Here is a 24843-nt window from a genome sequence, read left to right as displayed (position 1 = left end):
AGCACTCTACTGAGGGCGACAAAGTGAGACTGTCTCAAAAAATAAATGAAATCAAGAGGAATTTATGTCTTTATTATAGCAAACCTGAAACAGTGTACTCAGCCCTACTATGAAACTAATTTATGACTTTCATATGAAAGCTATAACCCAGTTATAACCTAAGAATATGGGGAAGAGGGAGAGGGAGGGGAGGGAGGGGGAAGGATGGGCGGAAGGAGGGTGATTGGTGGGATTACACCTGGTGCATCTTACAAGGGTACATGTGAAACTTAGTAAATGTAGAATATAAATGTCTTAACAGTAAGAAAATGCCAGGAAGGTTATGTTAACCAGTGTGATGAAAATATGTCAAATGGTCTATAAAACCAGTGTATGGTGCCCCATGATCACATTAATGTCCACAGCTATGATTTAATAAAAAAAAAACAAAAAACCTGGAACAGATGATTAGTCCTATGAGACTATTGTTAGTTGCAAGAAAGAAATGTTATGCAACTTGTTGCTGTATTGTCTGACTAGCAGTCAATGTAATCTGCTTGCATAATTGAAAATAGTTTTAAATTGTCCTTATCTTAGAACTGTTCATGGTTGTTTTTTTTTTTTTAATGACACAAAATACATATTTAGGTACAGCTTACAAAAAAAGTGACAATGACTTCTTTCAGAAAGGTAATAGTAAAATTACAAAAAAAAAAAAGGCAGGCGGGGTGAGGTGACTCACGCCTGTAATCCTAGCACTCTGGAAAGCTGAATTGGGTGAATTGCTTGAGCTCACCTGTTCAAGAACAGCCTGAGCAAAAGCAAGATCCCCATGTCTACTAAAAATAGAAAAACTGAGGTAAGAGGATCACTTGAGCCTGAGTTGGAGCCTGTGATGTGCCGGTACTCTACCCACTGTGATAGCTTGAGACTGTCTCAGAACAAAAAAGCATTCTTTTTTATAGTAAGTATTTTTTTCCTGTTCTAATTTATATTTTACTTTGTTATAAAGGTAGACTGTTACAACCTAGGAATCAAACTTTTACAAAAGGAATATGCTGTCCTGATACATATGGAAGAGGTAGCATAGTCTTACAGAAAGTTTAATACCCTACTAGTCTTAGTTCTTCTACTTCATGATTGTTCAATCTTGTTTCATCTATGAAGTGGGGATAGTAATACCTTCCCAGTCACCACCCTGCATTGTTGTGAAAATAAAAAAGAATAATATTTATGAAATAACTTTGTAAACTCTAAAATTCTATTTAAGTATGAGGTGGTATTACTATGATAACATTTATTCTCCTATAGGAGGTCTAGAAACAACATCTTCTCCAGAGAAAAAGTTGTATTACACTACTACAAATGAACTAGCAATCACATTGGTATAGGCTCAAGAGCATATGGACTAGTAAATTTTACTTTCCTGTCTTGAAACCTCTAGAAGAGATGTTGTTTTACATGGTATAAAAAATACAGTCATGAGAAAGTAGATGTAGACAATCTAAGATCTAAAAAAATGCAGGTACTTAATGTCTTTATTTCAAAATATATACCTCTCAGGCTCGGGGCACAGTGGCTCACACCTGTAATCCCAGCCCTCTGGGAGGCTGAGGTGGGCGGATTGCCTGAATTCACAGGTTTGAGACAAGCCTGAGCGAGAGTGAGACCCTGTCTCGCAAAATAGGGGAGCACTGTGGCAGGTGCCTGTATCCCAGCTACTTGAGAGGCTGAGGCAAAGGATCACTTGAGCCCAAGAGTTTGAAGTTGCTGTGAGCTATTACTCCATGGCACTCTACCAAGGACATCAAAGTGAGACTCTGTCTCAAAAAAAAAGTGTTCATCTTCCAATAAATATGTTTTTACTACTATCAACTCATATATTAAATATCATTATTGTTAACTTTTTAATTTTTTTAGACAATAAAAATTTATGAATACTCATTTTAATACTTTCTACCCCAGCAGATGACCTGTGCATCCCTGAAGGTCCCTGACTTATTCTACACTCCTGCTTGAGGTAATTTAGAGAGGAACTGATAGAGCTAGTATTATGGCCCAAGTCTCTCAAATTGGTACTATGTTTTTTACTTTTTTCTCATGTTTATTGCTGTAAAAAGGGCTAATTTCCTTCATAAAATACTTTACTTTGGAGCTAAAGTCACTGTAAATGATTGACATCTATTAAATGTTTGTTAAATGGGCTCGATACATGTTAAATGGGCTTGGTACCTGTAGCACAGTGGTTATGGCACCAGCCACATAAACTGAGGGTGGTGGTTTTGAACCCGGCCCGGGTCAGCTAAATGACAATGACAACTGCAACAAAAAATAGCTGGGTGTTGTGGTGGGCACCTGTAGTCCCAACTACTTGGAAGGCTGAGGCAAGAGAATCGTTTAAGCCCGAAAGTTTGAGGTTGCTGTGAGCTTTGACACTACGACACTCTACTGAGGGCGAAATAGTGAGACCCTGTCTCAAAAAAAAAAAAAAAAAAGAAAAAAGTTTGTTAAATGGCTAGCATTGATACCAAAAATGCAATTACACCTCTAACTAAACCTTCACTTTTGTTCAGGTATTTCATGGTTCTAGGAATTGGAAACTGCTAGGTTTCCTTGCTTTAAAACATCCCTGAGCATGTGTTTAGAATCAAAGAGACTAAAAACCACTTCATCCATAATTTCCAGGAGGTTATCTTTAACTGGAGTAAATTATATCCCTGGTACACTAGCTCTAAAGAAGATTGTCTAGGACACAGAAGAATTTGTATACATAAGCCCAGACCATCAGTAGCCCTTGGTTTCGCCAGTTTTGATTCAGATTATGTTCTAGCTTTCATCTATTCCACATCAGAACCCTACCCTCCTTCTTTACCCTTCAATCAATTAAGCACCCAAACATTCAGACCCTAAATGTCTACCATCTCCCCAAAGCCAAATCACTTTGGAATCCATTTATGGCATTGAGGAGAGGTACTGGGTAACTGTACAATGGGTATAGCATCACTCTTCTTCTGTTTGGGTTTCTCACAACAAACAAGAGTAAGCCCATGCTGTTCCCTGCAGCAGCCTCACATTTTACCCCAAGTATAGTTTTTATATTCTTTTCACTCCTTTCTAGTTAGCTTCATTGCTGTACACTCACCAAAGTAGGCCTTTCACAGAAGGATTGCCTCACGTTCTGATCTGCCCTCCTAGGGATAAGTCTTAGTCTTTTTTTTCAGGACAGAGTCTCACTTGAGTGGTGTGGCATCAGCCTAGCTTACAGCAACCTCAAACTCCTGGGTTTAAGCGATCTTCCTGCCTCAGCCTCCCAAGTAGTAGGGACTACAGGCACCTACCACAATGCCCAGTTTGTTTTTTTATTTTTAGTAGAGATGGGGTCTCATTCTTGCTCAGGCTGGTCTTAAACTCTTGGTTCAAGCAATCCTCCCATCTCAGCCTCCCAGAGTGCTAGGATTACAGCCTTTCTCAACTCTTAGGCTTACTTACCCATTATTGATAACTCCTCTAAGGCAGAACTGTATTATCTTCATCCCTGAGTTCTCATTTGAAGGCTGAGGCAGAGGGATCACAAGTCCAAGAGTTTGAGGTTGCTGTGAGCTGTGATGCCATGCCACTCCACCAAGGGTGACAAAGTGAGACTCTGTCTCAAAAAAAAAAAAAAAAAAAATTAATTCTTGAGCCAGGATCTCCTGTAATCCTAACACTTTGAGAGACCAAGGCAGTAAAATCACTTGAGGCCAGGAGTTCAAGACCAGCTGGGGCAACATAGCAACATCCTGTCTCTCTTAAAAAATTTTTTTTTAATATCTGGGTTTGGGCTGGGTGTAGTGGCTCATGTCTATAATCCTAGCACTTTGGGAGGCCAAGGTGGGTGGATTGCCTGAGTTCATGGGTTCGAGATCAGCCTGAGCAAGAGTGAGATCCTGTCTCTAAAAATAGCCAGGCATTGTGGTGGCCACCTGTAGTCCCAGCTACTTGGGAGGCTGAGGCAAGAGAATTGCTTCAGCCCAAGAGTTTGAGTTTATTGTGAGCTGTGACACCACAACACTCTACCAAGGGCAACTAAGTGAGATTCTGTCAAATAAATAAATAAATAACTGGGCTTGGTGCCACACCTATAGTCCTAGCTTCTTGGGAGGCTGAGGCAGGAGGAGTGCTTGAATCCACAAGTTCAAGGTTGGAGTGAGCTATAATTTCCTCATTGCACTCTTGTCTAGGTGACAGAAAGAGACCCTGTCTCTTTAAAAAAAAAAAGAAAGGAAGGATTCTTGGAGAAATAATACATAAAAATTCCATTTAAAAAAGTAAGAGGGGCGGTGCCTGTGGCTCTGTGAGTAGGGCACTGGCCCATTTACTGAAGGTGGCAGGTTAGAACCTGTCCCCGGCCAAACTGCAACAAAAAAATAGCTGGGTGTTGTGGCAAGCACCTGTAGTCCCAGCTACTCAGGAGGCTGAGACAAGAGAATCGCCTAAGCCCAAGAGCTGGAGGTTGCTGTGAGCTGTGATGCTGCAGCACTCTACCGAGGGCAACAAGATGAGACTCTGTCTCTTAAAAAAAAATTAAGAGTAATCTCAACAGGTTCCTAAAACCTTTTAAAATATTAACAACTAATTATTATTGTTATTATTATTTTTTTGAGACAGAGTCTCATTATGTTGCCCTTGGTAGAGTGCTGTGGCATTACAGCTCACAGCAACCTCCAACTCTTGGGCTTAAGAGATTCTCTTGCCTCAGTCTCCCAAGCAGCTGGTACTGCAGGCACGCGCCACAACACCCAGCTAGCCTGGTTCAAACCCACCAGCCCTAGCCACCGAGCTATAGGTGTCAAGCCATAATTTTGTTTCACGTAAGCCTTGTTAAGACAGAATCATTAGAAAAACCTGAAAGAATTTTCTTTTTGAAAAAATTGTGGCTGCACCACTTCATTGTCCTTGGATATGTAAAAGTCCTGCTGAGCTAAAGTGTATGTTTCTTTATTTGGTAAAGATTTTTTGCTATTTTTTTTCTTGGTGAGTAGACTTTCAAGTTCTTTTATTTTCACATTTTGAAGTTCACATTGTTCTTTTGAGTAATACAGAACTGCAGCAGGGAGATGACACGTCCAATTTTCACTGAAGTATTATCAGTATGATTTAATTTTCTTAGATTTTGCTTTACTTGTTGTGAAATGAAATAAATTAGATTATATGTTTAAATACCAAATGACAATTTACTACCTTAAGATTTAAGGTAGCATATGACCCCTTATCTAACCACAAATGAAAATCACCTTGTTTTATGTTTAAAACATTACAACACCTTTTTTATTTATTCAAGGTAGACAGATGCTTAACTAAATCATGTGACAGATAAGAAAAACAGCTATGATTTCAAAGAGTCATTAGTTGATGAACCTCACTATTTTTATGCTGTCTAGTTCATATGTATTTTTCACGGGGCCATATAGAATTAAGATTTTTAAAAAGTGATAGCCATAAACTTTACCTCTTTTTGTCTTGTTCTAGTCTTGGGTTAAGAAGATGTTAACGTATTCCTAGCGATCAATATACTACAAATATACAAGTTACAGGAAATTATCACCCTGCCCTAGTGCCCTAAAGTACTCCAGTGTGGGAGGAAGACATCATAAATTGGAGTCCTCATACAAATATTACCAAAGATACTATAGAAATTGGAGTTAGAGATAGACTACATTAGGGTAGATGATTTCACATCAGGTGGGCCAAAGGAATCTTCACTGGAAGGCTCAAAGACATGTTCTCTGAAAAATCTGTGATATTAACAATTGTATGTATAGACTCCCTGCAAACTGGAGTGATTGCAGGTAATGGAAAAAGTCAAACATAATACTCAATTTTTAATAGAAAAGGGAGGACCTGAGGGATCACACTCTGTTTATCTGCTTCTTTGAAAGACTATAGTGTTCATCTTTGAAAAACAACCATCCTGCAAATTTATAGGTCCAAAGAGGATAGTCAAGTATCCATCATCTAACACAGGTTTGTAAAAAGCAATCATGATAAACTTATTTTACATCTTAAACAAATAAGTGGCAGAAAGAAGTATAACATTAAGTTTGATGAGATACATGATCATTGCTGATTCTATCCAAAATTGTGATAATTCAGTTATCTGCCCCAGGCTTTCTTTATCATATTCATATTGCTCATACGATTGCCATACGATTCCAAGTTCTGATTCATTCACTTAATATTACATTATAAAAAAATATATATTACATTATAAATTACATACTACTCTTATACAACCAGGCTACTAAGGAATTTGAACTTGTGAGGGCATAGACATAAAATGTTTATCTCTAGTCACTACTCTTTCTGTAGAATCTATACTTTCTCCACCAGCCAGATTCTTTTTTTTTTTTTTTTTTTTGAGACAGTCTCACTATGTGGCCCTCTGTAGAGTGCCATGGCGTTACATCTCATAGCAACCTCCAACTCTTGGGTTTAAGTGATTCTCTGGCCTCAGCCTCTCAAGCAGCTCGGACTACAGGTGCCTGCCACAGTGCCTGGCTATTTTTTGTTGCTATCATCATTGTTGTTTAGCTGGCCTGGGATGGGTTCGAACCCACCGACTTTAGTGTATGAGGCTGGCACCGAGCCACCCAAGCAGATTCTGTAGTTTTTTGGTTTTTAAAATTATTGAAAATGTAGCCTGGCCTAGTTTAAAACTTTGGTGTTTTCTAACTTCTCCCATTGCTGGCCAGACTTGTAGCCATAGGGACCTGAAATGGGGAATGGAGCATGGTCAATTTTTTACTCATTTTCCCTTTCTAAGCTTCTTAAGATTGGGTTTGGTGGGGGCGGGGAGAGATTCTCTAGTTCTAGGATATTTCTTCCTCTTTCCTTTTCAAGGCTAACTCCTCTGGTATTGGGGGCTATCAGGAGGAATGGAGAAGAAATCTTGCTACTTAGTATTATCCATTTTGGTCATCTCTGCTTCTCCAGCTGACATTGGCCATTGACATTCTTTCTGCCTCTTACCTAGCATATGTTCTTAATTACTTCAGTGAGCCTAAAGGATCCTCTGCACTGTACCAGTTATCTGACAAGGAAATCCCCATTCCTTGTGCTGCTGTGGTCTCCTTAGTCAGTAGTCCTCTCTTTTGGGTGGAAATCTACAAAGGGAAATCAAGCCAAATAAGAAATTCATCTACCATCCCTTATTTGACAATCAGTGTCACAGACACAATGGCCACATGTAGTTTTATCCACTATCATATTATCACAGGATGTTTAAAATGTTAGCTAATACCAATGCTCTTCATCTAAAGTGTGGGTGGAGTGGAGATGGTGAATAATATAAAACATAGCTGCTATTAAACCCCACTTCTGTGAGTGGCCATGAGGTCCAAGTTGATAGTCATAACTTTCTTTCTCCACCTCTCATTCTATGTACCCTCAGCCCTATAAGCACCCTGACTTGGTCTAATTCTTTATCTAGTAAACCAAACCTTATTTCCCAAGTGATCTGAGTCCACTATAGACTTACCTTTGTCAGGTTGGCTGTCTTTGTAGAGTTGCCTCAGTTGGGATTTAGACATGGTCATCCTTGCCCCTCTGAATAGCAGCAACCCAGTTTTCCTTTGGTGATTTGGGTTAATCCCCATGTGGCTAGAGGGACTAGTTTTTGCCTTTAATTTTGCAGGTGAAGGAACCCAAAATGGCCAGGAGACAGTTTCAGCTTCCAATTCAGCTGAACAATAATGCTCTTTCTTGGTAGAAGTATTTCTTCCTTGAACAGTAGGGCCTTAAAATCTATGAACCCAAGGTTATGGAGTAGGGAGGCAAACTTTGTTCAATGGATTATTTAGTGAGGTACTGAATGAGGCCCTTTTTACCTCTTCCTCTAGGTTTGTGTGTTTGTACATTCTAACTATAACAGATCCTCTTTTTATGTCCAATGTTTGGATATTCCTTTCTTTTTTTATTTTTATTTTTTGAGACAGAGTCTCTCTTTGTCACCCTTGGTAGAGTGCTGTAATGTCACAGCTCATAGCAACCTCAAACTCTTGGGCTTAAGCGATTCTCTTGCCTCAGCCTCCCAAGTAGCTGGCACTATAGGCACCCGCCACAATGCCCAGCTATTTTTTTTTTTTTTTTGCAGTTATCATTGTTGTTTAGCTGGTCCAGGCCAGGTTGGAACCTGCCAACCTTGTGGCTGGCACTGTAATCACAGTGCTACAGTTGCCAAGTCTAATGTTTGGATATTTCTTTTTTTTATTTTTTTATTTTTGAGACAGAGTCTTACTTTGTCACCCTTGGTAGAGTGCTGTGGCATCACAGCTCACAACAACCTCCAATTCTTGGGCTTAAGCAATTCTCTTGCCTCATCCTCCCAAGTAGCTGGGACTACAGGCGCCCGCCACAATGCCTGACTATTTTTTGGTTGTGGTTGTCATTGTTTTGCAGGCCTGGGCTGGATTCGAACCCACCAGCTCTAGTGTGTATGGTTTAGCCACTGAGCTACAGGCACCAAGCCAATGTTCAGATATTCAAAATATACCTTGGTATGAAACCTTTTTAATTCATTGTTCTGAGTGCAAAGAGGGTACTTTGAAACTGAAAACTCAACTTTTACATATAAAAGATTCTCTTATGTTATTTCTTTTATAATTTCTTTTCCATCACTTTAAATTTCTGTTTTCTCTGGAATACCTAGAAGTCAGTTATTGGGTCCCCAGATTAGTTCTGAATACAAGGTCAGATAATTAAGTTCACAAATTCATCCTGGAAAAATTGCTACATACTTCATTGCTCAATATCACTATGGTCACCTTAGGAGTACTCTCCTTGGTCTTCTGGTGACCATAGTGATATTCCACGATGAGGTAGATTAAATTCTTTTCTTCCTTGTCTTTCTTTCTTTTCTTTCCTTCCTCCCTCCCTCTTTCCTTCCCTTCCATTTCCCTTTTCCTTTCCTTTTTCCTTTCCTTCCCTTTCCCTTCCCTTTCCTTTCCCCTTTCCTTTTCCCTTTCCTTTTCCTTCTTTTTGAGACAGAGTCTCACTCTATGCCCTGGGTAGAGTGCTGTGGCATCATAGCTCACAGCAACCTCAAACACTTGGGCTCAAGTGATCCTCTTGCCTCAACTTCTGGAGTAGCTGGGACTTCAGGCATGCACCACAATACTTGGCTAGTTTTCTATTTTTAATAGACCACGGAGTCTCACTCTTCCTTAGGCTGGTCTTTAACTCTCAGCTCAGGTAATCCATTTGCTTTGGCTTCCCAGAGTGTTAGGATTACAGGTGCAGGCCAACTTATTCTTTCCTTTCTTGTTGTATGGCCCTACTTTCTGGGAGATTTTAACATTTTTTTTTTTTTTTTTTTGGCCGGGGCTGGGTTTGAACCCGCCACCTCCGGCATATGGGACCGGCGCCCTACTCACTGAGCCACAGGTGCCGCCCAAGAGATTTTAACATTTTTGAGTTTTAAAACTTTCTTCATTTCTGGCACATCTTGTTGCCATAAGGACCTGAAATGGGCAATGGAACATAGTCAATTTTCTACTCATTTTACCCCTACACAAAAATTTTTCACAACATTTTATTACAGTCTTTTTCATAACTTTTAAGTTAGCATTTGTCATTCATAACTTTTAAATTACCATTTTATTATAATTGTGAGTAAGCTGCTTAATTGTGAGTAAGCTCCTAGTTTCCGTTTCCTCATCTTTGAAATGGAGATAATAACATGAAGTAAACCTACTTCAGATTTGTTTGAGGATAGAGTCTTACTTAGACAGTGCTTAGAATAGTGACTGACACATAGAAGTACTCAATAAATATTAGCTAATACTGATTATTCATCAATATATTGTGAATTTGGTTAGCTTATGTGATCTTTGAGCCATCTATAAGATGATTTGTACCTCTAAAACTGATGACCAGATATTGGACCTTGGTGACTTTACCACACCAGGCCTTTTTTGAATGATGTAACAATTGTCCTTCAGAATCATGCCTCTCTATATCACTATGCCCTTTAAATACAACAGTTTTTGTAGTCCCTTTTGCAATTATCTTTCTCTTTCATTCATTTTTTTTTTTTTTTGAGACAGAGTCTCACTATGTCACCCTGGGTAGACTGCTGTGGCTTCATAGTTTACAGCAACCTCAAGCTCCTGGGCTCAAATAGATCCTCTTGCCACAACCTCCAGAGTAACTGGGACTATAGGTGCTTAACACAGTGCCTGACTAATTTTTGTTTCTTTCTTTTATTTTTTTGGTAGAGATGAGGGTCTCACTCTTGCTCAGGCTGCTCTTGAACTTTTGAGTCAAGCAATCCACCTGTCTGGAGTTGGGATTACAGGTGCAAGTCACTGCACCTGGCCCCAGAAATCTTTATTCTTAACAAGGGAAATAATGTAGGAGTGGGGATGATTCATGAAGATGATCTGTCTATCCCTGAATTATGTTATTTATTCTTGTATCAAACAGTTTTATTGACCATTGCTATATGCCTGGCCTCATGCTAATTGCTAGGAATACAGAGAATATTATTGTATCTTTTTCTTCAGTAATTATATTGAGCATCTGCCATGGTCTAGAGTCCATGTGAGTTTACCAATCTATCGTAGTTTTTTTTTTTTTTTTTTTTTGAGACAGGGTCTAACTTTGTCATCTTTGGGAGAATGCCATGGCGTTGCAGCTCACAGCAACCTCAAACTTTTGGGCTTAAGTGATTCTCTTGCCTCAGCCTCCCAGGTAGCTGGGATTACAGGTGCCTGCCACAACATCCAGCTATTTTTTGGTTGTAGTTGTCATTGTTTCTTGGCAGGCCTGGGCTGGATTCAAACCCTCCAGCTCCAGTGTATGTGGCTGGCACCATAGCTGCTAAGCTACAGGCACCGAGCCCTATTGTAGTATTTTTTAAGCTACAGGTCAAGATTCACTAAAGGGTCATGATATAAATTTAACATGTTGAAACCAAAATTAGAAAAAAAATGAAGGGCGGCGCCTGTGGCTCAAGGAGTAGGGCGCCGGTCCCATATGCCAGAGGTGGCAGGTTCAAACCCAACCCCAGCCAAAAAATCACAAAAAAAAAAAAAAAAAAAAGAAAGAAGAAAAATGAAATAGAATAATACAGAATAGTAAATACCCGGGTTCTGGAGCAAGATTGCGGCCGAGTAACAGCTTCCCTGCAAATGGGCATGGTGAGTCTGGGGAGATAAGACTCCAGGCATCTCTGGCTGGTGGGATCTGCCTATAATCATCCCTTTGAGGATACAGTGAGTCAGCAAGGGACTTTGGGACCCCAAGAGGAGGACAAAAACAGTGTAAAACTGGCAAGTGGTTGCATGTGTTCCATCAACCCAATCCCGCCAGCAACCGTAAGTACAAGCAGCAGTGAGACTACAAACCAGAAAGGCTGTACCTGTGAACTGTTTCGGTGTTTCTGGACTTGGCACTCAGTTGAACTGCCTTGGGGAGAGCTTGAGCAGGAATGCAGAGAACTTTGGAAATTGTCTAGGGCCCCAGACTGAGCCGCTGAGCCGGACAGAGTTAATAGTATTCGGCTGTGGGCCCCAGGGAGCCATTGTGAGAGAACTGCTCTGGCAAGCTCTGCCATCAGGGTCACAGAGCAAAGATCTGGCGGGAGCTAGTAACCTAGTCACTGAGCAGCCTAAAAGGCAGGGACTGAGCTGCATTATAGCCTTAACCCTCAGGGGCAGAGTGAGACCCATTTTGGCACACTGGAGCCTCGGGCTGTTGCCCTGGGTAGAGTGTCGTGGCGTCACAGCTCATAGCAACCTCAAACTCCTGAGCTTGGCACCACCTGGAACTCCATAAGAGCTGCACTCACTGGGCCTCCACATGCCCTGACCAGGAACTGCGGAAACCGCACAACGCCATGTCCTCCCTCCCTCCTGTACCCTCCCTGCCTCCACACTGGCCACTCATCTAGCCAGGGACACCAGTAGCTGCGTGCCCTCTGGGGCCCTCCCTGCCTCTGTGCAGAGCCCTTCTGGCCAGAGACTGCTGGAGCCTTGGGCTCTCTGTGCCAAACTCACTGGGCGCCAGGCACTCCCAGAACCATGCGCACCACCTCCCGCCCTGTTGCTGGACCTGGATGTGTCACACCCTGGAGCTGCTCCCACAACCAGAACTCCCTAGCTGGGGCAGCCACAGAGGAACTACACGGGTTAACTCCCTACAAGGATCCAGCAACAATAGAGTGATCCTGCTGGGATCTAATCTTGGAGGGACACCTCCACAACTCTGAGAATGGCCAGAGGCAACAGTGAAAAACAATCATCAGACGAAATCAACAGAAAAACTCTGGCAATATGAATAATCAGAGTAGATCAACTTCCCCAAGGATCAATGGGGCAGACCCAGCACAAGATCTCATGCACAAATAAATAGCTGAGATGTCAGAAATCGAATTCAGAATCTGGATAGCAAATAAAATCAAATTAGAATTCCAAGCAGTAACACAAAAGATATCTCAAGAATTCAATGAATTCAAAGACCAAATGACCAAAGATACTAACACATTGAGACAAGAAGTTGCATCCCTCAAAGATCTGAGAAACATAGTAGAATCTCTCAGCAATAGAATGGAACACGCAGAACAAAGGATTTCTGACATAGAAGATAAAGCTTTTGAACGCTCCCAAACTCTCAAAGAGGAAGAGAAATGGAGGGCAAAAACAGATCACTCTCTCAGAGACCTCTGGGATAATTTGAAGAAAATCAATATTCGTCTTATAGGGATCCCCAAAAGTGATGAAGTGACTTCACAAGGCACAGAGTCTCTTCTCCATGAGATTATGAAGAAGAACTATGCAGACATGCCAAGAGATTCTGAAATTCAGATAGCAGACAGTTTCAGAACTCCAGCACAACTCAACCCAAATAAGACATCCCCCAGACACATCATAATCAATTTCACTAAAGTTAATATGAAGGAGAAAATTCTGAAAGCATCCATATGAAAGAAAACCATCACCTTCAAGGGGAAGAATATTAGAATAACTGCAGATCTCTCTGCTGAAACCTTTCAAGCTAGAAGAGGATGGTCATCAACTTTTAATCTCCTAAAACAAAATAACTTTCAACCCAGGATCCTGTACCCAGCTAAACTGACTTTCATTTATGACGGAGAAATTAAATACTTCAATGACATTCACATGTTGAAGAAATTGGCCATAACTAAACCAGCTCTCTAGGATACTCTCAGACCTATCCTCCATAAAGATCAGCATAATCCTCCACCACAAGTGTAAACCCACCCAGAAAATTTTGATCAAATTCCAACTTCCACAGTCACAAAAGGATTAAAAATGTCCACCGGACTCTCAAAAGGCTTAGCAATATTCTCAATTAATGTGAATGGTTTAAATTGTCCTCTAAAAAGGCACAGCGTGGCTGACTGGATACAAAAACTCAAGCCAGATATCTGCTGCATACAAGAATCACATCTTACATTAAAAGACGTATATAGACTCAAGGTGAAGGGATGGTCATCTATACTCCAGGCAAATGGAAAGCAGAAAAAAGCAGGTGTTACAATCCTATTCCCAGATGCAATAGGCTTTAAACCAACTGAAATAAGGAAGGATAAGGATGGACACGTCATATTTGTTAAAGGTAATACTCAAAATGATGAGATTTCAATGATTAATATTTATGCACCCAACCAGAACGCACGTCAATTTATAAGAGAAACTCTAACAGACATGAGCAATTTGATTTCCTCCAGTTGCATAGTAGTTGGAGATTTTAACACCCCTTTAGCAGTGCTGGATAGATCCTCCAAAAAGAAACTAGGCAAAAAAATCTTAGATTTAAATTTAACCATTCAACATCTGTACTTAACAGACATCTACAGAACATTTCATCCCAACAAAACTGAATACACATTCTTCTCATCAGCCCATGGAACATACTCCAAAATTGACCACATCCTAGGCCACAATCTAACCTCAGCAAATTGAAAAACATACTAATTATTCCTTGCATCTTCTCAGACCATTATGGAATAAAAGTTGCACGGAATAACAACAGGAATCTGCATACCCATACAAAATCATGGAAGCTAAACAACCTTATGCTGAAGGATAGATGGGTTATACACGAGATTAAGAAGGAAATCACCAAATTTTTGGAGCAAAACAACAATTAAGACATGAATTATCAGAACCTCTGGGATATGCAAAGGCAATCTTAAGAGGAAAATTTATAGCACTACAAGCCTTCCTCAAGAAAATGGAAAGAGAGGAAGTTAATAACTTATTGGGACATCTCAAGCAACTGAAGAAGGAAGAACACTCCAACCCCAAACCCAGCAGAAGAAAAGAAATAACCAAAATCAGAGCAGAATTAAATGAAATTGAAAACAAAAGAATTATACAACAGATCAATAAATCCAAAAGTTGGTTTTTTGAAAAGATCAATAAAATAGATAAACCTTTTGCCAACCTAACCAGGAAAAAAAGAGTAAAATCTCTAATTTCATCAATCAGAAATGGTAAAGATGAAATAACAACAGACCCCTCAGAAATTCAAAAAATCCTTAACGAATACTACAAGAAACTCTACTCTCAGAAATATGAAAATCTGAAAGAAATCGACCAATACCTGGAAGTACGACACCTACCAAGATTTAGCCAGAACGAAGTGGAAATGTTGAACAGGCCTATATCAAGTTCTGAAATAGCATCTACTATACAAAATCTCCCTAAAAAGAAAAGGCCAGGACCAGATGGCTTTATGTCAGAATTCTACCAAACCTTTAAAGAACTAGTACCTATATTACTAAACCTCTTCCAAAATATAGAAAAAGAAGGAATATTACCCAACACATTCTACGAAGCAAACATCACCTTGATCCCAAAACCAGGGAAAAGACCCAACAAGAAAAGAAAATTATAGATCAATATCACTAATGAATATTGATGCTAAAATACTCAATAACATCCTAACAAACAGAATCCAACAACACATCAAAAAAATTATACACCATGACCAAGTGGGATTTATCCCAGGCTCTCAAGGCTGGTTCAATATACATAAATCTATAAATGTAATTCAGCACATAAACAAACTAAAAAATAAGGACCATATGATTTTTTCAATTGATGCAGAAAAAGCTTTTGATAATATCCAGCATCCCTTCATGATCAGAACACTTAAGAAAATTGCTATAGAAGGGACATTTCTTAAACTAATAGAGGCCATCTACAGCAAACCCACAGCCAATATCGTATTGAATGGAGTTAAATTGAAATCATTTCCACTTAGATCAGGAACCAGGCAAGGTTGCCCATTGTCTCCATTGCTCTTTAACATTGTAATGGAAGTTTTAGCCATTGCAATTAGAGAAGAAAAGGTGATCAAGGGTATCCACATAGGGTCAGAAGAGATCAAACTTTCACTCTTCACAGATGATATGATTGTATATCTGGAAAACACTAGGGATTCTACTGCAAAACTTTTAGAAGTGATCAAGGAATACAGCAATGTCTCAGGCTACAAAATCAACATCCATAAATTTGTAGGCTTTATATATACCAACAATAACCAAGCTGAAAAAATAGTCAAGGACTCTGTTCCTTTCACAGTAGTGCCAAAGAAGATGAAATATTTGGGAGTATACCTAACAAAGGACGTGAAAGATCTCTACAAAGAGAACTATGAAACTTTAAGAAAAGAAATAGCTGAAGATATTAACAGATGGAAAAACATACCATGCTCATGGCTGGGAAGAATTAACATTGTTAAAATGTGTATACTACCCAAAGCAATATATAATTTTAATGCAATTCCTATTAAAGCTCCATTGTCATATTTTAAAGATCTTGAAAAAATAATACTTCGTTTTATATGGAATCAGAAAAAACCTCGAATAGCCAAAACATTACTCAGCAATAAAAACAAAGCAGGAGGAATCACGCTACCAGACCTGAGACTGTACTATAAATCAATAGTTATCAAAACAGCATGGTACTGGCACAAAAACAGAGAAGTAGATGTCTGGAACGGAATAGAGAACCAAGAGATGAATCCATCTACTTACCATTATTTGATCTTTGACAAGCCAATTAAAAACATTCAGTTGGGAAAAAGACTCCCTATTTAACAAATGGTGCTAGGTAAACTGGCTGGCAACCTGTATAAGATTGAAACTGGACCCACACCTTTCACCATTAACTAAGATAGACTCTCACTGGATAAAAGATTTAAACTTAAGACATGAAACTATAAAAATACTTGACGAAAGTGCAGGGAAAACTCTTGAAGGAATTGGCTTGGGTGAATATTTTATGAGCAGGACTCCCCAGACAATTGAAGCAGTATCAAAAATACACTAATGATAGCCAGGCATTGTGCCAGGCGCCTGTAGTCCCAGCTACTTGGGAGGCTGAGGCAAGAGAATTGCTTAAGCCCAGGAGTTGGAGGTTGCTGTGAGCTGTGTGAGGCCACAGCACGCCATAAAGTGAGACTCTGTCTCTACAAAAAAAAAAAATACACTAATGGGACCTGATCAAACTAAAAAGCTGCATAGCCAAGAACATAGTAAGTAAAGCAAGCAGACAGCCCTCAGAATGGGAGAAAATATTTGCAGATTATACCTCCAATAAAGGTCTAATAACCAGAATCCACAGAGAACTCAAATGTATTAGCAAGAAAAGAACAAGTGATCCCATCTCAGGGTGGGCAAGGGACTTGAACAGAAACTTCTGTAAAGAAGACAGACGCACGATCTACAAACACATGGAAAAAAGCTCATCATCCTTAATCATCAGAGAAATGCAAATCAAAATTACTTTGAGATATCACCTAACCCCAGTAAGAGTAGCCCACATAACAAAATCCCAAAACCAGAGATGTTGGCGTGGATGTGGAGAAAAGGGCACACTTCTACACTGCTGGTGGGAATGCACACTAATACATTCCTTCTGGAAGGATGTTTGGAGAATACTTAGAGACCTAAAAATAGACCTGCCATTCGATCCTATAATTTTTTTACTAGGTTTATACCCAGAAGACCAAAGATCACAACATAACAAAGACATCTGTACCAGAGTGTTTATTGCAGCTTAATTCATAATCTCTAAGTTATGGAAGAAGTCCAAGTGCCCATCGACCCACGAATGGACTAGCAAATTGTGGTACATGTATACCATGGAATTTTATGCAGCTTTAAAGAAAGATGGAGACTTTATCTCTTTTATGTTTACATGGATGGAGCTGGAACATAGTCTTCTTATCAAAGTATCTCAGGAATGGAAGAAAAAGTATCCAATGTACTCAGCCCTACTATGAAGTTAATTTATAGCTTTCACATGAAGGCTATAACCCAACTATAGCACAAGACTATGGGGAAAGGGCCAAGGAAGGGGAAGGGAGGGAGGAGGTTAAAGTGGAGGGAGTGTAATGGGTGGGGCCACACCTACAGTGCATCTTAGAATGGGTACAGGCAAAACTTACTAAATGCAGAATACAAATGTCTACATACAATAACTAAGAAAATGCCATGAAGGCTACATTGAACAGTTTGATGAGAATATTTCAGATTGTGATGAAACCAGCACATTGTACCCCTTGATTACACTAATGTACACAGCTATGATTTAACAATAAAAAATAAATAAATAAATAAAAATAAAAATAATAAATAAAGTATCTTTTCCCACTCAAAAAAAAAAAAAAAAAAGAATAGTAAATACCAGTGTGTTGCATGTAGTAAGGTTTAATATTGCTGTGTGCAATGTACTGGGGTTGTGGAAAAGAATGCAATTTTTATTTATGGGTCTGGGTAAATAAGGTTTCAAAGCTACCATTTGAAAAGACAATAAGCAAAGAAGTAACTAAACACAGTGTGATAAATAGTATCTGTGAAGTATAAGGAGTATACAGAGTGGGTCTACCACAGGTGTGGGAAAGAGAGACTAGGGGTTATTTTATGGAGGAGGAGATTCATATATATATATATATATATTTTTTTTTTTTTTTTTTTGAGACAGAGTCTCAAGCTATTGCCCTGGGTAGAGTGCAGTGGCATCACAGCTCATAGCAACCTCAAACTCTTGGGTTTAAGCAATCCTCTTACCTCAGCCTCCTAAGTAGCCGTGACTACAGGCATCTGCCACAGCACCTGGCTATTTTTTTCTTGTTGTTGCAGTTGTCATTGTTGTTTTAGCTGGCCTGGCTGGGTTCAAACTGCAGCCTTGGTGTACGTGGTTGGTGCCCTACCCACTAAGGTATGGGTGCCACCCAGAGGAGATTCTTATGCTGTATCTCACAGAACAAAAGCTCAAAATCCTTGTGACTAAAAGAATACAAGAGTAGTAAGATACAAAAAAGAGGAAAGGGACAGATCAGAAAGCTCCCACTCTCACCATACAGGGGAATTTGGATTTTATATTGAAGTCAGCAGAGAGGCAGCAGAGGATGGGGAAGTGACAAAATTCAGTTTCTGTTTTATTTTTTTTAACAGTTTATTTTATTTATTATTGTTATTATTTATTATTATTATTATTTGCAGCTTTTGTCTGGGGCCAGGTTTGAACCCACCACCTCTGGTATGTGGGGCTGGCGCCTTACTCCTTGAGCCACAGGTGTCACCCCAGTTTTTGTTTTAGATCAAACCTGACAGCATCGTGGAGAATGGATTTGAGAGTAGAGACAGGAGGCTGGGGGAGCAACTGGGAGCCACAATGAAGGCCATTATAATCAAAAGAAGAGATTTGCAAAGCACTGAAGTGGGTGGACTACACAGGACTGAGTGGCTATTTGGACATGAAGGTGAAGGAAGAGTCTGATCCCCAGTTCTCTGACTAGAGCAACAAGGGCACCGATAATTACCTTCACTTAGGACATACGATGGGTCTAATATGTAGCTAGTGGTAGAGTAACCAGCTAGGAATAATCAGTGAACATTTAATTGGTTACCTGCATAGCTAATGCAGGCATTGAGATAAGTGTTAGGGACCGAGGGGGTGGATGAAGGAGGAAGAATACAATAATAAGACATACTCTGGAAGGAGCACAGAGAAATGCCCAATTCAAGAAGTAGTGAATTACTATTTCCACACAATCTACTGTGTATCACCTACCTTGAATTTATATTTATCTTTGTCTATGCCTCTGTTGCATAAATTCACTATACAATTAAGCCCCTCAGTATATGCATTATTATTTAATAGTTTTAGATGGTTATGTTCACTTCATATTTCCTGCTCACAGCTGTCAATAATAAGAAAGCACATACTATGTCTCAGAAATGAATTAGAATTCATAGCCGTATAGAATCTATAGCTTTTGGGCAGGGATAGGATCTTGCTCTGTCACCCAGGCTGAAGTGCAGTGGCATCATCATAGCTCACTGCAACCTCAAACTCCTGGGCTCAAGCGATCCTCCTTCTTCCTGAGTAGCTGGGACTATAGACACATGTCACCACACCTGGGTAATTCTTAAGTATTTTTTTGTAGAGATGTAGTCTTAGTATTGCTCAGGCTGGATCTGAACTCCTGTCCTCAAGGAATCTTCCCTCCTCTGCCTTCCAAAGTGCTAGGCAATTGGAGTAGATGTGGATTAAAATATGGAGCCACCATGCCCCATAGCCATATACAATTTTATATGGTGGAATAAATACCCCTTTCTCCCTGCAATACTTTCTCTAGTATTTTTTTTTTTTATTGTTGGGGATTCATTGAGGGTACAAGAAACCAGATTACACTGATTGCATTTGTTACGTAAAGTCCCTCTTACAATTGCGTCTTGCCCCCAAAAGGTGTGTCACACACCAAGACCACACCCCGTCCCTCCTTCCCTCTCTCGACTCTTCCTTTCCCCCACCACTCCCTCCTTTCTCTCTCTGCTCTCCCCTTCCCCCACCCCCACTGTGTCATTAATTGTCATTGTCCTCATATCAAAATTGAATACAAAGGATTCATGCTTCTCCATCCTTGTGATGCTTTACTAAGAATAATGTCTTCCACTTCCATCCAGGTTAATACAAAGGCTGTAAAGTCTCCATTTTTTTAAGGCTGAACAGTATTCCATGGTGTATATATACCACAGCTTGTTAATCCATTCCTGGGTTGGTGGGCATTTAGGCTGTTTCCACATTTTGGTGATTGTAAATTGAGCTGCAATGAGCAGTCTAGTGCAAGTGTCCTTATGATAAAAGGATTGTTTTCCTTCTGGATAGATGCCCAGTAATGGGATTGCAGGATCAAATGGGAGGTCTAGCTTGAGTTCTTTGAGGGTTCTTCATACTTCCTTTCAAAAAGGTTGTATTAGTTTGCAGTCCCAGCAGCAGTGTAAAAGTGTTCCCTTCTCTCCACATCCACGCCAGCATCTGCAGTTTTGAGATTTTGTGATGTGGGCCATTTTTGCTGGGGTTAGATGGTATCTCAGGGTGGTTTTGACTTGCATTTCTCTAATAATTAGGGATGATGAGCATTTCTTCATATGTTTCTTAGCCATTCGTCTGTCTTCTTTAGACAAGGTTCTATTCATGTCTCTTGCCCATTGATATATGGGATTGTTGGCTTTTTTCATGTGGATTAATTTGAGTTCTGTAGAGATCCTAGTTATCAAGCTTTTGTCTGATTCAAAATACGCAAATATCCTTTCCCATTGTGTAGGTTGTCTGTTTGCTTTGGTTGTTGTCTCCTTAGCTGTACAGAAGATTTTCAGTTTAATTAAGTCACATTTGTTTATTTTTGTTGTTGTTGCAATTGCCACGGCAGTCTTCTTCATGAAGTCTTTCCCCAGGCTGATATCTTCTAGTGTTTTTCCTATGCTTTCTTTGAGGATTTTTATTGTTTCATGCCTTAAATTTAAGTCCTTTATCCATCTTGAATCAATTTTTGTGAGTGGTGAAAGGTGTGGGTCCAGTTTCAGTCTTTTACATGTGGATATCCAGTTCCCCCAGCACCATTTATTGAATAGGAAGTCTTTCCCCCAAGGTATGTTCTTGTTTGGTTTATCAAAGATTACGTGGTTGTAAGATGTTAGTTTCATTTCCTGGTTTTCTAATTGATTCCAAATGTCTATGTCTCTATTTTTGTGCCAGTACCATGCTGTCTTGACCACTATGGCTTTGTAGTATAGGCCAAAATCTGGTATGCTGATGCCCCTGGTTTTGTTTTTGTCACTAAGAACTGCCTTAGCTCTACAGAGGTTTTTTCTGGTTCCATACAAAATGCAGAGTCATTTTTTTCAAGTCTTAAAAGTACGATGTTGGTATTTTAATAGGGACAGCATTGAATCAGTAGATTACTTTGGGAAGTATAAACATTTAAACAATGTTGATTCTTCCCATCCATGAGCATGGTATATTCTTCCATTTGTTAATATCCTGTGCTATTTCCTTTCTTGGGGTTTCATAATTTTCTTTATAGAGGTCCTTCACTTCTTTTTTAGGTATATTCCTAGGTATTTCATTTTCTTTGAAACTATGGTGAAGGGAGTTGTGTCCTTAATTAGCCTCTCATCTTGGCTATTATTGGCATATACAAAGGCTACTGATTTGTGGACATTGATTTTATATCCTGAAACATTACTGTATTTTTTGATGACTTCCAGGAGTCTTGTGATTGAGTCTTTGGGAATTCTCTAAGTATAAGATCATATTGTCAGCAAAGAGGGAGAGTTTGATCTCCCCTGCTCCTATTTGGATGCCCTTTATTTCCTTGTCTTGCCTAATTGTATTGGCTAGGATTTCCAGCACTATGTTGAATAGTAATGGTGACAGATAACAACCTTGTCTGGTTCCAGTTCTAAGAGGAAAAGCTTTCAGTACTCCATTCAGTAAATTATTAGCTGTAGGTTTGTCATTGATAGCTTTGATCAGTTTAAGAAATGTGCCACCAACTATGCCTATACTCTTCAGTGTGCTAATTAGAAAAGGATGCTGGATTTTATCAAATGCTTTTTCTGCATCTATTGAGAGGATCATATGGTCTTTGTTTTTGCTTCTCTTAATACAGTGAATAATGTTTATAGGCTTGTGTGTGTTAAACCAGCCTTGCATCCCTGGGATGAAACCTACTTGATCATGATGTATGACTTTTTTGATGATAAGCTGTAATCTATTGGCTAGGATTTTCTTGAGAATTTTTGCATCTATATTAATTAGTTAAATTGGAAATTTAATTTTGCATCTATATTAATTAGTTAAAATTGGAAATTTAATTTTGCATCTATATTAATTAGTTAAAAAAGAAATTCTCCTTTTTAGTTGTGTCTTTTCCTGGTTTTGGTATTAGGATGATGTTTGCTTTGTAGAACGTGTTGGGGAAGATTCCTTCCTCTTTAAATTTTTGGAATAATTTCTGCAGTACGGGAATAAGCTCTTCTTTGAAGGTTTGATAGAACCTGGTGTGAAGCCATCTGGACTAGGGCATTTTTTAAAAAATCATAGCTGTGTACATTAATGCAATCACGGGGTATAATGTGCTGGTTTTATATACCATTTGAAATATTTACATTAAACGGGTTAGGACCAAACATTTTTTTGTTGAAAGATTTTTTATTGTTTCTTTGATCTTGGTGCTTGAAATTGGCCTGTTCAAGAGCTCTATTTCTTCCTGGCTAGATCTAGGGAGAGGGTGTGATTCCAAATATTGATCCATTTCCTTCACATTGTCAAATTTCTAGGCATAGAGTTTCTGGTAGTATTCAGATATGATGTCTTATATCTCTGTGGCATCAGTTGTTATTTCCCCTTTATCATTTCTGATTGAGGGTACTAGAAATTTTACTTTCTATTTCTAGTAGGTCTGGCCAAAGGTTTATCTATTTTATTTATTTTTTCAATAAACCAACACCTTGCTCCATTAATTTTCTGAATGATTCTTTTGTTTTCAATTTCATTGATCTCTGATTTAATTTTGGATTTCTTTTCTTCTGCTGAGTTTAGGCTTAGATTGTTCTTCTTTTTCCAATTCCATGAGAAGGTTTGTAAGTTTGTTGATACACTCTCTTTCTGTTTTTCAAATGTAGGCATTTAAGTGGTAAGTTTTCCTCTCAGAACTGCATTTGCAGTATCCCACAGGTTTTGGTAGCTTGTGTCGTCATTGTTGTTATGCTCAAGGAAGTTAGTGATTTCCTCTTTTATTTCTTCCTGCACCCAACTGTCATTCAACAGAAGGTTGTTTAATTTCTATGCCTTTGTGTGGGGTTGAATGTTTTTGTTGGAGTTGAGTTCCACCTTTAGTGCCTTATGGTCTGAGAAGCTATAAGGTAAAATTTCAATTCTTTTGATTCTGTTGAGGTTTGTTTTGTGGCCTAGGATATGATCAATTTTGGAGAATGTTCCATAGGGCAATGTGAAGAATGTATATTCTTTATCTTTGGGATGGAGTGTTCTATATGCGTCTATCAAGCACAGTTGTTCTAGGGTCTCGTTTAAATCTCTTATATCTTTGTTTAATTTCCGTTTAGAGGATCTGTCCAGCTCTGTAAGAGGAGTGTTAAAGTCCCCTGTTATTATGGTATTATTGGATATCATATTGCTCAGACTGAGTAAGGTCTGTTTCAAGAATCTGGGAGCATTTAAATTGGGTGCATAAATATTTAGAATTGAAACGTCTTCTTGTTGTATTTTTCCCTTGATCAATATAAAGTGATCATCTTTGTCTTTTTTGACTGTAGGTGCTTTAAGTCTACATGTATCTGAAAATAAGATTGCAACTCCTCTTTTCTTCTAATTCCGTTTGCCTGAAAAATTGTCTTCCAACCCTTAACTCAGAGTTTTAATTTGTCTTTTGAAGCTAGGTGTGTTTTCTGCAGACAGCAAATTGATGGTTTGTGTTTTTTATTATTATTAATTTTTTTTTGTAGAGACAGAGTCTCACTGTACCGCCCTCAGGTAGAGTGCCATGGTGTCATACGGCTCACAGCAACCTCTAACTCTTGGGCTTACCCAATTCTCTTGCCTCAGCCTCCCGAGCAGCTGGGACTACAGGCGCCTGCCACAACGCCCAGCTATTTTTCTGTTGCAGTTTGGCCCAGGCTGGGTCCGAACCCGCCACCCTCGGCATATGGGGCCGGCACCCTATTCACTGAGCCACAGGCACCACCCTGGTTTGTGTTTTTTAATCCAATCAGCCAATCTATGCCTCTTCAGTGGGGAATTCAAGCCATCAACATTTATTGAGATTGTTGGTAAGTGTGGTAGTGTTCTATTCATTTTACTTTGTGAGAGTCCATTGCTTAGTTTTATCTTTTGCATCATTGTGGAAGTTAGGTTCTGTCCTTTAATTTCTGAGTTCTTACTTTGCTGTTGATCCATTGTGATGGTCAGTGTATAGAACAGGTTGAAGTATTTTCTGTAGAGCTGGTCTTGTTGTAGCAAATTTCCTCAGTGTTTGCATATCAGTAAATGATTTGATTTCTCTGTCAATTTTAAAACTGAGCTTAGAATCCTGGGCTGAAAATTGTTCTGTTTATGTAAATTAAAGGTAGATGACCATTGCCTTCTTGCTTGACAAATTTCATTAGAGAAGTCTTTAGTCACCCTGATGGATTTGCCCCTGTAGGTCAACTGGCACTTACTCCTAGCTTGAAGAATCTTTTCTTTTGTCTTGACTTTGGATAGGTTCATCACAATGTGTCTTGGAGAAGCTCTGATAAAGTTGAGGCAACCTGGGGTTCAATATCCCTCTGAAAGAAGTGTGTCAGAATCTTTGGTGATATTTGGGAAATTTTCATTTATAATATTCTCTAGTATGGCTTCCATTCCCCTGGGGCATTCTTCTTCCACTTCTGGGATACCTATAACTCGTATGTTCGAACGTTTCATGAAGTCTCATTATTTTGTCTGTGAATGTTCTGCTTTCTCTCTCTTCTTTTCTGCCTCTTTAACAATCTGAGTTATC

General features: G+C 39.2%; 1 protein-coding gene across 2 annotated transcripts in view; it reads left to right on the top strand.

The window, feature by feature from the left end:
- SLC25A12 (solute carrier family 25 member 12) overlaps window positions 1–24843 on the top strand; it is a 302640-nt gene that overhangs the window by 159009 nt on the left and 118788 nt on the right. The window lies entirely within an intron of this gene.

This window comes from Nycticebus coucang, chromosome 7 (genome assembly GCF_027406575.1).
Source record: "Nycticebus coucang isolate mNycCou1 chromosome 7, mNycCou1.pri, whole genome shotgun sequence".
NCBI classification, from domain to species: Eukaryota; Metazoa; Chordata; class Mammalia; order Primates; family Lorisidae; genus Nycticebus; species Nycticebus coucang.
The sequence above is the reverse complement of the archived record's forward strand: the minus strand, read 5'-3'. Positions and strand labels throughout refer to the sequence as shown.